The sequence below is a fragment of the Schistocerca serialis genome, chromosome 9 (genome assembly GCF_023864345.2).
Source record: "Schistocerca serialis cubense isolate TAMUIC-IGC-003099 chromosome 9, iqSchSeri2.2, whole genome shotgun sequence".
Taxonomy (NCBI): Eukaryota; Metazoa; Arthropoda; class Insecta; order Orthoptera; family Acrididae; genus Schistocerca; species Schistocerca serialis.
This window is the reverse complement of record NC_064646.1, coordinates 209,517,311-209,530,330: the sequence shown is the minus strand read 5'-3', so window position 1 is coordinate 209,530,330 and position 13,020 is coordinate 209,517,311.

The window sequence follows — 13,020 nt, the reverse complement described above, 5'->3', positions numbered from 1 at the left end:
ATCACACCGCTCTCCCGGCCTTATGTCAGTTTACGAGACTGGAGACGCTACTTTTCAATCAAGTAGCTCCTCAATTTGCCTCAGAAGGGCTGAGTGCACCCCGCTTGCCAACAGCGATCGACTTTACAACAGTTCAAGCAGATCTCATTAATAGCTTTTATTACAATAAAGTAGACTGACAATACTTAACTTGGGTATACAATGGCGTAGCAAGCGTTGGGAAACATCCAAATAATCAACGGCATTTCTCTATATTCGTCGTGTAGGGAGTTCGACCACGGCGGGGGAGGCAGGACTTTGGGCGCATCGCTGGACCGGAAGCTGTGGGTACAAGGGACGTCATGTTTCCAGTCGTACCCCGCCATCTGAACTTCACTCTGGCGGAAACGTCCTCCGGAAAACAACGAGAAGGGTACGCGACCCCTTCCTGATGCCATGAACCAGATGAAAGCGGTGACTGCTGCGGTGTGGGCGGGTCCAGCTCCGTCGATAAGACGGGAGGAGGAGGAGGAGGAGGCGAAGGCTCCGTCTCCATGTGGTCCTTCCGCGGTGTCGTGAGGACCCTCAGGCGGCTACTGTGGCCGCGGCGCTGCCCTCTGGACCTGTGAGTCTAGTGGAAGAGACACTGAAAGATCATCATGCACTAGACAGAGGCGAAGCTGGTCTTGATGGCGGCACTGCAGGCCATCTGGACCTCAAATAAGATGCATGTAAGCGCCAAGTCAACGGACGATCTCGCCTCGCGCCCACCGCCTGCTGCCGCTGAAAACCTTCTGGAAGAGAATGTCATGCGGCGAGAAGCGATAGTTGCGGCCTTCCTTCGGCGCCGGATGCTGAGGACGTTGGAGAAGGTGCAGCAGTGTCCGATGGCGGCGGCCGTGAAACAATTCCGCCGACGATGTTCCACCTTGGTGGTGCGAACGACAGGAAGCGAGCTACAGTTGCAATGCTTGATCCCTGGTGTGTGTGGAGCGAAGTTTGGCCATCTGTTGCTTGAATGTTCTGACAAAACGTTCCACTTCGCCATTTGACTGTGGATGGAACGGTGCGCTAGTTAGATATGTATGCCATTGCGTTCACAGAATTTTTCAGATTCATTTGACGTGAACTGAGGGCAGTTGTCTGACACTATTACCTCATTTATACCTTCTAGGCAAAAAATGGAGGACAACACCTGAACTGTGCTACGTGGCGTTGTCGAGTTAATTCGCACAGCGAAAGGAAATTTGCTATACGAGTCAACCACAATCAACTAACAAGTTTTCCGCACGTGCGTGACACTGTGAAGGCATTTGCTCTATTCGGGTGTCCATACCCTGTCAAGTACAGTGTTGACGCGCTGCTTCGTACGAACAGTCCCCCAGTGTCCTTGGTGAAGTAACTGCAACATTTCTTTTTGCAAACCTTTAGGGATCAACACAAGTGACTGTCCACAGTCATTTTGAATGAGAATTACACCTTTCTATACAACGAGGTTATGCCGAAGGGCAAAGTATTAGTGCACTAAAGAGTTCTTTACGCTATTCAATGAGTCAGGCCAAGATGTGCGAATGCATTTTAGCAAAATGTTCAAATCTGAATCAGCTTCCGTGGTAATTTTCCTATAGTTCATCGGAAAAGACAAAAGAAACTCAGAATCCTGAAAATCGATGTGATAATAAGATGCGCCGGCCAGGGTGGTCGAGCGGTTCTAGGTTCGAATCCTGCCTCGGGCATGGATGTGTGTGCTGTCCTTAGGTTAGTTAGGTTTAAGTAGTTCTAAGTTCTAGGGGACTGATGACCTCAGAAGTTAAGTTCCATAGTGCTCAGAGCTATTTGAACCATTTGATAATAAGATGCAGCAGAAGCGTCAAAGTCTGTATCAGGGCCAATCGGAAGACGTGAAAGTGCGTCCGTATTACCATATTGAGCTGTCGGACGATACACAATCTCGTACTGGTATTGAGGCAACATTAAAATCCATCTTTGCAATTTTTGGGCAGTTCGTGCAGGAACCAGTCTCAGTTGTTACGATGATCAATTTCAGCAATTTTACCAGTTGTTCCATAATTTCAACCCCAGCCAGTAACACAGCTGAATGCTCCCCAATTTCTGTATCATCGCTAAGTCACCCCTCCACTATTACTTTTCACGTACCATACAGTCCATTCAGTCATACACCTCGAAGTATACTGGCGTTTCCGTAATTTTAACGCCAGCCAGTAACAAAGCAGAATACTTTCCAATTTCTGAATCATTGCAAAATCATCCGTCCACTACTTTGCAAGTACAATATACAAGATTGCGAATACACACAAAAGCGTACCAGACAGTGTCCTATACCGATGCAGTACGTCGGAAACCACATGGCTTTAACAGCATAGCATTTTTAGGTGCAGAACCATGTAACCATAGGAGTGTGTATTTATGCTCTACGATAATTTCCGTGATTCCGGTACCTTCCCGGCACTTAATCCAGACAATGGAATAGGGCTTCATAATTGATAGAACTATGGATTTACGTAAAATGTTTCAAACTACATCTGTTTGGAGCACCATCAGGTATAAACCACACATTTCTTCTTAACCGTTTGTTATGTCGCTGCAACACTTGTAACGGTACCACCGACCACCATAAACAGCAATCAGGCTAACGTTATACTTCTGCGAAGAATTTTTGTTAGTTGTGACCGTGAAATAACCTAATGGAAAGAGAACAATCAGATTGAGATTCGTTTCCAAAACACTCCAGCAGAGTATCACTAACAGTAACCAGGTGGGTCAGGAACAGACGTACTCCCAGCACAAAAACAAGTTTTAACATTACATATTAGAATCGGTCGCCAGCCTAATTAGGCAACATGATAAAGCAGAAGGCAGTGCTAAGGCTAACCTAACCTTTCTTGATACACACACACACACACACACAAACACACACACACACACACACACACACACACACACTAGGCTCTTTCCTTGTATCTGTTCACACTACAACACTGTAACCTAACCTTGCAGATAAATATGCTACGAACTAGTAAGTCAGATGAACAAATGGCCAGTGATATGGGAAACAGTAACATATGCCTCTCAACAACACGTATCTTAAGTGAACTAGTTGCAACAGTTTATAAAACCAATTACCGACAAACATGAAACTAGTAGCAATACTGAACAGGAAAAAGCTTGAAATGATTCTGAATTTAAATCAAGGGGTCTGCTACTGATCATACTCTGCTACTTCATTGCTTCGTACAGGGACTCTATGCCTGTGCATTAACCAACTAGCATTAGAATAGATAACACAGTAAATAGTTCTTTCTTAAACTTGTTTTGAAGCAACTAAGCAGAATGTAAATCTAACAACTGTGACTCTGAAGGAGTATTTGCATTGCTTCATTAACTAATTAGCCTAGTTGATGAGGCACCTCAACTTTCATGGTTTGAAGAACCGTGCTCATTAGCCAGAAGTACGCCACTACGTATGAGAAATGGTAAGTATTCGTATCATTAATTATTAGTTAAGTAAAGCGTAACAAACCATAACTCTTCAATTAACAAATGTGCTTTCATAAGCAGTCTTTTGACTACTCAAACTTATAATTGGTCTTGCGAATAACAACACAATATTATATTCAATTTCAACCACTTTCTCATAATGAATTAGGACACTCGGGATTAAATTCACTAGGATAGGATTCCTGTCCAGGTTTCTGATTTCGGATAATCACAGGTGTAAGATACAGTCTTTAGCAACACCACAATAATTGTTACAAAATCAACCAAGTTTCACAAATACCTGGTCCGTTTACAGAGTGCCAAATTAAAAAAATTTTGTGGAAGGCTGGTGGCACTGGTGGCGCAATTTGCAGTGGCTATCAACCTGGCGGCGATGCAATCACAGCAATACCGTTGGCCTCGCCCTGTTACATATCCTCTTGGCGTTGGTATTATAATTATAGCGCCGAAAACCATACTATGATAATTATATCACTACATGCAGCATCCGAGGCCCATAAATATTTCCCTTAATCTCTTCTGGTCTCAAAACTCCAGGAATATGAGCCACTATGATCCGCTGATGCTAGCTAGGCGTTAACCACAGCACTGCTCAGCCCAGACTCCTTACCCGTCACAAAGGACGAGTTGTCACTTGCGCGCCAACCACAACTTTTCCACTCCGCCAGGCTACCTCCCTAGCTGTGGGGCTTCCCAAATCTTTTACATTTAATCCTACATTTCCTAATTGTGCACCAAGTCATTTGTAGTACATTAAACAGCAATCATTTCAATAGGTATTTAAATTCACAAGCATAATTTTAAAAAATCGTTCAAAATTTCACATAACTGAAACATGTATACATAGTCAAAGAATTTCCATGATAGATACAACATCATACACAAGCAATACTACAAACTGACACAGAAATATCGATACAGATACAAAATAGGTGTTACATACTCTCGTGTCTGCTATACACCAACATGTGGTGCTATCCTACTCGACTTGCACACATCTGGATAAATCTTGTGCATTTTAGTGGATGCTGCAGGTAAGATTGGTGTCGCAAGAGAGACTGGTCAAAGACAATGTGGGAGGGATCTGTCAATCTCCGACTTCATCATAGGAATGCGAGAGTACTCTGTGACGGCCATCCACACAGGGAAAGATGGCCAGTCGTACTTCTTAATTCTTCACTATGACGGATGCTCTGGAAGTATGTAGATAATTGCATCGGTATAGGACGCTTTCTGGTACACTTTTGTGTGTGTTCCCAATCTAGTATGTTGTATTTGAAAGGTAGTGGATAGGTGATTTAGGAATGATTTAGAATCTGGAAAGTATTCTGACTTGTTATTGGCTGGTGTTGAAATTACGAAACCGCTGGTATACTTCGATGTATACAACTGAATGGACATACTGCACAGTCATCTATCTACATTTGCGATCTAGGATATGGTACTCGAAAAGTAGTAGTGCAGGGGTGATTTAGCGATGACACAGAAATTGGGAAGCATTCTGCTGTGTTATGGCTGGTGCAGAAATTACGAAACAACTGGTAAATTTGATGAAACGATCATCCTAACAACTGAAGTGTATATTGCAGTATACAGTCCCATATCAATTGTGTCTTTCACATCCCATCCATCCGATGGTAAGCTGTTGATAACCACATGATGACTAACTGACTTCACTTGGTTGAGATGGAGAGATACTAGGTGGAAATATGGATATCTGCTGCTTCTCACTGTGGAACATGGGGTTAAAAGTAGAGATCACTGCCTTCAGACAGTTGTTCAGAAGTGTTCCTCAATGCTGCCGACTTGTCCTATTGCCATATGCTGCAACCCCCTTCACATGTCTGTGTTTCTTCACCCAGTATCACTTTTTATTTCTACTACCTCAGTATCCTTCTGTCAATGGTCAGCACTGGAACAATAATCATTTACATGGTTGCAAAATGACGAAACGGAACACTGAGACATCTGCCACCCTATCACTGTGGAAGATACGATTAACTACACTCCTGGAAATGGAAAAAAGAACACATTGACACCGGTGTGTCAGACCCACCATACTTGCTCCGGACACTGCGAGAGGGCTGTACAAGCAATGATCATACGCACGGCACAGCGGACACACCAGGAACCGCGGTGTTGGCCGTCGAATGGCGCTAGCTGCGCAGCATTTGTGCACCGCCGCCGTCAGTGTCAGCCAGTTTGCCGTGGCATACGGAGCTCCATCGCAGTCTTTAACACTGGTAGCATGCCGCGACAGCGTGGACGTGAACCATATGTGCAGTTGACGAACTTTGAGCGTGGGCGTATAATGAGCATGCGGGAAGCCGGGTGGACGTACCGCCGAATTGCTCAACACGTGGGGCGTGAGGTCTCCACAGTACATCGATGTTGTCGCCAGTGGTCGGCGGAAGGTGCACGTGCCCGTCGACCTGGGACCGGACCGCAGCGACCCACGGATGCACGCCAAGACCGTAGGATCCTACGCAGTGCCGTAGGGGACCGCACCGCCACTTCCCAGCAAATTAGGGACACTGTTGCTCCTGGGGTATCGGCGAGGACCATTCGCAACCGTGTCCATGAAGCTGGGCTACGGTCCCGCACACCGTTAGGCCGTCTTCCGCTCACGCCCCAACATCGTGCAGCCCGCCTCCAGTGGTGTCGCGACAGGCGTTAATGGAGGGACGAATGGAGACGTGTCGTCTTCAGCGATGAGAGTCGCTTCTGCCTTGGTGCCAATGATGGTCGTATGCGTGTTTGGCGCCGTGCAGGTGAGCGCCACAATCAGGACTGCATACGACCGAGGCACACACGGCCAACACCCGGCATCATGGTGTGGGGAGCGATCTCCTACACTGGCCGTACACCACTGGTGATCGTCGAGGGGACACTGAATAGTGCACGGTACATCCAAACCGTCATCGAACCCATCGTTCTACCATTCCTAGACCGGCAAGGGAACTTGCTGTTACAACAGGACAATGCACGTCCGCATGTATCCCGTGCCACCCAACGTGCTCTAGAAGGTGTAAGTCAACTACCCTGGCCAGCAAGATCTCCGGATCTGTCCCCCATTGAGCATGTTTGGGACTGGATGAAGCGTCGTCTCACGCGGTCTGCACGTCCAGCACGAACGCTGGTCCAACTGAGGCGCCAGGTGGAAATGGCATGGCAAGCCATTCCACAGGACTACATCCAGCATCTCTACGATCGTCTCCATGGGAGAATAGCAGCCTGCATTGCTGCGAAAGGTGGATATACACTGTACTAGTGCCGACATTGTGCATGCTCTGTTGCCTGTGTCTATGTGCCTGTGGTTCTGTCAGTGTGATCATGTGATGTATCTGACCCCAGGAATGTGTCAATAAAGTTTCCCCTTCCTGGGACAATGAATTCACGGTGTTCTTATTTCAATTTCCAGGAGTGTATATAGGTTGTCATCTGGAGGTAGTTATTTGAAACGCTGTCCAATGCCGCAAACTCTTAGTTTCTATTTGTAGTAAAGTCTTATACACTTTTATCAGTGAGAAACATCATCTCTATGTTTCATTTCTAGCAACCTGTGAGTTGTGGGAGGTGCTTAGTTTACATCATGTGACATTCAGTGATAATAGAGAAGCAAAGTGTATGGCGGTATACAAAACTGTAGTCATACACTGCTTGGATATGTTAAAGGCAAAAACGCAATGTATCAACCTGTTTATGAAGGACCAATACAGGAACCCTGTCTTGTAATTCTTAATCTGTTGGATATGGTCTTCCTCCAGTGCAGTCGACAAAATTTTGTGCAGACTTTGCAAACAACTTCGACCACTGGCCTACAGCTCCACTGGAGTGATAGGTATATACGTAATATGCTCGATGTCAACTTGCAGACGGTAATTTTTTTTTTTTTTTTTGATACAGCAGAAGAAAATCTTATAGGAGGTTCTATTAGAAGGAGTGGTATAACTGGTTAAAGTTTGGATTCATCCAGTTCTGTCAAAACTAAACAGATTTTGCTCCTAAAACTAACAGAAATCAGCTGTATCTATTCTCATGGAATCATTACTGTTTTTATTATTATCATCACGATTGTGTGTTTAAAAATATTACTGAAAGTCCTATGTTATTTCATAGTTCATAATCTCTAATTATAAAGTAGACATCGCTTGAATTATAGGTTGTTGTGGAACCTGAAAATGATAGTGTTTCTCCCGACATGTAAGTAAATTGTGTGTGATCAGGCTGTGATGAAGCAATTGCTTACAACACTTGAGCACAAAAATCTGCTGCTTTCGATGTATCAGAAGAGAAAGACACGAAAATTTTTATGGGATATTCTATTACAAGACAGGATCTCACGATTTGTTTCATGAACGCCAGTGTGACCCACCTTTGCTTTGGTAAAACAGTATTTGCCATAATATGTAGAAGAGCATTATCCTCTGGAATTATAACGTGTTTTTGTCGAATTTAATATGATTTTGCCAACATGTGAGTAAATGGCGTGAAAGATTGTATTCTCTAATGCTATTTCAAGTATCTGAAATGCTTGTAACACATACGTGCATGACAGATGATTTACAGACACTGATTTGAATACGAGAGACACTCTCAGGTCGTGTAATTTGCCCAGCAAGCTGAAAGAAATTGCTTAACATATTTTTTTTCTTTGGAGCTATCTTTTTATTTACTCCGATGATGGCTTCAGTGGAGTGAAAACATTCTGCAGTGATTGGTAACTTTTGCAGCAAAATAGTGAAAGTTTTTTTCCAATCTTACACAGGGTGGAAATGTATAAGGGTTCTATACTCCAACATCTGAATTTTGGTCATCTGTAATCGGTGGTGGTGCACTTCGTTAAATGTCACAAAATAATGAGATGCGAATTGTATTCTGCAGTCGAACATGAATACTACACCGATTTTGCTTATAAAACTGAAAGAAAATGGTCTGTGCCTATTTTAGTGGAAAGAGGACATTTATTATCGTCACGATTGTGTTTTCTATTTCAATAGCTGCTCGATTGTAGGAGGTGTGATGGCATTAAATATAATTGTTACAATTCTGTTCCCAGATGGGTACTTCTGGGGGGTATGTGGTGATGGTCCAGTGTGTGGGCTTCTGTGTGGTTCCACTAGGCATCTGTGCACCGACCAGGGTGCAGGATGTTTGGTGGCCTGGCCTAATTTATCTCATGTTGTTTAGTTGGGATTAAATTCTTTTGTGATGCAGAATGCCGCCTCAAGGCGCTTGGAGCAATTGACCATTTGTAAAGGTCTGTGTCCCCACCATAAGTGGAGGGGAAGTGGTGGGGAAGGGATGAGGGGAGGCAAGAGGGCAACTAATTTCTGCAGTCTGTGATTGTACTTCAAGAAGAATGCATGGTCAACTGCTGCCCCTCTGCAATCTTTTGGGATTACAATTATCCCCACAACATATGTTGCATTATGACCCGTAGATTGTTGTTGTTGTTGCGGTCTTCAGTCCTGAGACTGGTTTGATGCAGCTCTCCATACTACTCTATCCTGTGCGAGCTTCTTCATCTCCCAGTACCTACTGCAACCTACATCCTTCTGAATCTCCTTAGTGTATTCATCTCTTGGTCTCCCTCTACGATTTTTACCCTCCACGCTGCCCTCCAACACTAAACTGGTGATCCCTTGATGCCTCAGAACATGCCCTACCAACCGATCCCTTCTTCTAGTCAAGTTGTGCCACAAACTTCACTTCTCCCCAATCATATTCAATACTTCCTCATTAGTTATGTGATCTACCCATCTAATCTTCAGCATTCTTCTGTAGCACCGCATTTCGAAAGTTTCTATTCTCTTCTTGTCCAAACTATTTATCGTCCTTGTTTCACTTCCATACTCCATACAAATACTTTCAGAAACGACTTCCTGACACTTAAACCTATTCTCGATGTTAACAAATTTCTCTTATTCAGAAATGCTTTGCTTGCCATTGCCAGTCTACATTTTATATCCTCTCTACTTCGACCATCATCAGTTATTTTGCTTCCCAAATAGCAAAACTCCTTTACTACTTTAAGTCTTTCATTCCCTAATCTAATTTCCTCAGCATCACCCGATTTAATTCGACTACATTCCATTATCCTTGTTTTGCTTGTAGATTGTGAATGCTGTATTTTTCACGAGAATTACGATGTGTAAGTACAGCAGTGATGCATCTTCCATCAGTTGCTGTAGAGTGTATTGGTTTCACTTACGTGGGCTGCAGGGTGATTGTCGAGCAGGTATTTGACATCAAACAGCAATAGATACAGTCCTGATCTGTATGCTTACAGACAATACAATTGTTAAATTCCTCACCAGCATCTCATCAATTGAACTCAAGTCCCACCAAAAAATTTAATACAGTGCCTCACACTCTACCCTTTACTCCCAGCCAGCTTGCCAGTTAAGGGTTGAATTTGAGTACATCTGCCACTAGTTTCGAGTTGTGTGATGAAGTTTTTCCCATCAAGTTAACACCAGTTGTATGGCATCGTCAGTTTTTGAGATGTACTGTGATTTTAGGCACTCCTTGTGTAGCACTATTCATATAGTTGCGTTATTAGGACAGATCTTTATGATTAATTACGTAATTACGACTGCTGTTTACTTCAGTTTCCCACAAAGAGAAATACACTAACATTACATTTCTCTACTGCATCTGGACAGTTTCCATGTGTTGGTGACTGCACTTGGGATTTCTGACCAGATGGACCAGGGTTTGTGTCCCAAAAAGGGCACCACAATCTCCAGTTTCCCTCTAATTCCAGGATGGGGGGCAGGATGAGACTTCATCATAGCTATGGGATAAAAATATTCCTGCCGAAATTCGAAATTCCCGCCAGAATTTTAAATTTTCGTCAATAGGGTAGACAGGTGACGGTGAGGGTTGGGATGAGAGGGAGGCGGAGACAGTGGAAGTGGTGCAGGCAACAACGTGAGGAAAACACATGATGCAATCTGGGTTGTTGGTGGGGGTAACTAATTTATCAATTTAATTAATTTATATATCATTTTGATATCAATTTCAAATCAAAGTCGTCCTCACACTGACATTACCCTACTACTGATGCGAACATCAAAACGAGACAATGAAATTAGAGGAAGAATCGCCATGATCAAAGCAGCAAGAGATCTCTGCTGACTAGCAAGGTGAGTTTGTAACTAAGGAAAAAACTAGCTAGGTGTAACATCTGGACATTGCACACTACACAGCATAGACGTGGGCCGCAAGAAAAATGGAGAAAAATACCTGGAAAGTTTTGCATTGTGCTGATGGTGAAGAATAGAGAAGATCATGTAGACAGACGACCATCTACTGAGGAGACTAGAAGAGAAGAAAATTACTCTGAATGCAATTCTTCAGAGGAAGGCCAGCTGGATAGGGCTCATAATTAGACACCTGGAACAAATAGAACTAAGCAGGTTATCTCCTTCAGTCTCCCTGGTTGAAGGAGTATGATGAATTAAATACCGAAAAGAAGATGGACATGAATAGTGAATTCGATAAAGATTTTTATAAATGAAAGAATAATAACATTTTCGGTAAAACCATGTATAATGTAAGAAGTAAACGCGATATTTGGATTAGGGCCGAAAGGGATGGTTGTTGGGGAGTATGAGAGAGGATCGCCAGACAATATTTTGGGTGGGTCACTATTTTCAATGAGAACTTCATTGGTGTGGCGATGTCGAAGGTTTCAGTAGTTGTTACAAAATCTATCTGTTTTTGGAAGCTCATACTGAGCGTCTCCAAACTCTACATCTTCTGGCTACACCGTACTAAATTGGTGACTCATGGAGGCCTCAGAACATGTTCTAACAACCGATCCCTTCTTCTAGTCAAGTTGTACCACAAATTTCCCTCCTCCCCAGTTTTATTCAGTACCTTCTCATTAGATATGTGATCTACCCATCTAATCTTCAGCATTCTTCCGTAGCACCACATTTCGAAAGCTTCTATTCTCTTCTTGTCTAAACTGTTTATCGTCCACGTTTCACTTCTCTACATGGCTACACTCCATACAAATACTTTCAGAAACTACTTCCTGACCCTTAAATCTATACCCGATGTTAACAAATTTCTCTTCTTCAGAAACGCTTTCCTTGCCATTGCCAGTCTACATTTTATATCCTCTCTACTTCTACCATCATCAGTTATTTTGCTCCTCAAATAGCAAAACTGATTTACTACTCTGAGTGTCTCATTTTCTAATCTAATTCCCTCAGCATCACCCTACTTCGATTACATTTCATTATCCTCGTTTAGCTTTTGTTGATGTTCATCTTATATCCTCCTTTCAAGACATTGTCTAATCCGTTTAACTGCTCTTCCAGGTCGTTTGCTGTCTCTGACAGAATTACAATGTCATCGGCGAACCTCAAAGTTTTTATTTCTTCTCTATGGATTTTAATTCCTACACCAAATTTTTCTTTTGTTTCCTATACTGCTTGTGCAATATACAGAATGAGTAACATCGGGGATAGGCTACAACCCTGTCTCACTCCCTTCCCAACCGTTCGTTCCCTTTCATGCCCCTCGACTCTTAGAGGTATGTGTCAGTAAATCGGCGGTAATCTTGTGCCTCTCTTTCCAGAGGATCAGCTATACACCAACCTGCATTTTCAGAACAATTCAAGTCCGAGGGTGTTGATGGGACATATTTTTAAGGGTTGATGCTATGCCCACATTACGTGTACAATCAATACGATCCACATTCAGTTCACATCATATTTCCTCGAACAGAAAGGCGAAGGCATTACCGGTAAGCTTTGATCCCACAGTATGGCTACCATCCTTTTCCTTCTACGATTCATCCAATCTTTAGACTCTTACACGTAACATATAAAGCATCACGGAGCTGGATGAAAATCTTAATTTCATCATTCTTGTTAAATTTCATTGTAGCACAAGGTTTACGAGAGAAGTATTCCTCTCGTATCATTCGCTCATCATATTCCACTGGGTGAGTTATACTGGGCGACGACGTCATTGGGAGGTTTCAAGTCTACTGATTTAAGAAATTAGTAGTTCACGCGTGTTATCACCGTGCGGTTCTGCTGTGACGTACAGTGCTGCGCGCAGTGTGCGCTGGTTTTATACCTTACGCCCGTTGTGTCTAAGATGTAGTCGTCCAATGATTTCCTCACCACGAAAGTCAACCAGTTGGTTATTCTGGTGCACAACACGCAGCTGCAGTTAGTCGAATGTCTGCGCTGTCACTGGAACTTACGTAGCGTTGGTAGAAGTCACAAAAATCTTATACCCTGTTCCAGCTAATGGGAAGTATGCGTGGTTTGAATGAGTCATTTTATCATTGAGATATGAGTTCGTTGCACAGTTAAATTCAACCACGATTGTACTGACAGGATCTGTGTTCAAAATCTGTCTCTTTGGGAAATCCAGCAGTGAGCCTACAACCTATAAGCTAAAAGTCAATGGATGCATTGACGGTCCTCATTTGACATTTATGTGTATTGATGTTTCCTCAGAGCTTAATCCCATTTCCAGACTGTTTTAACA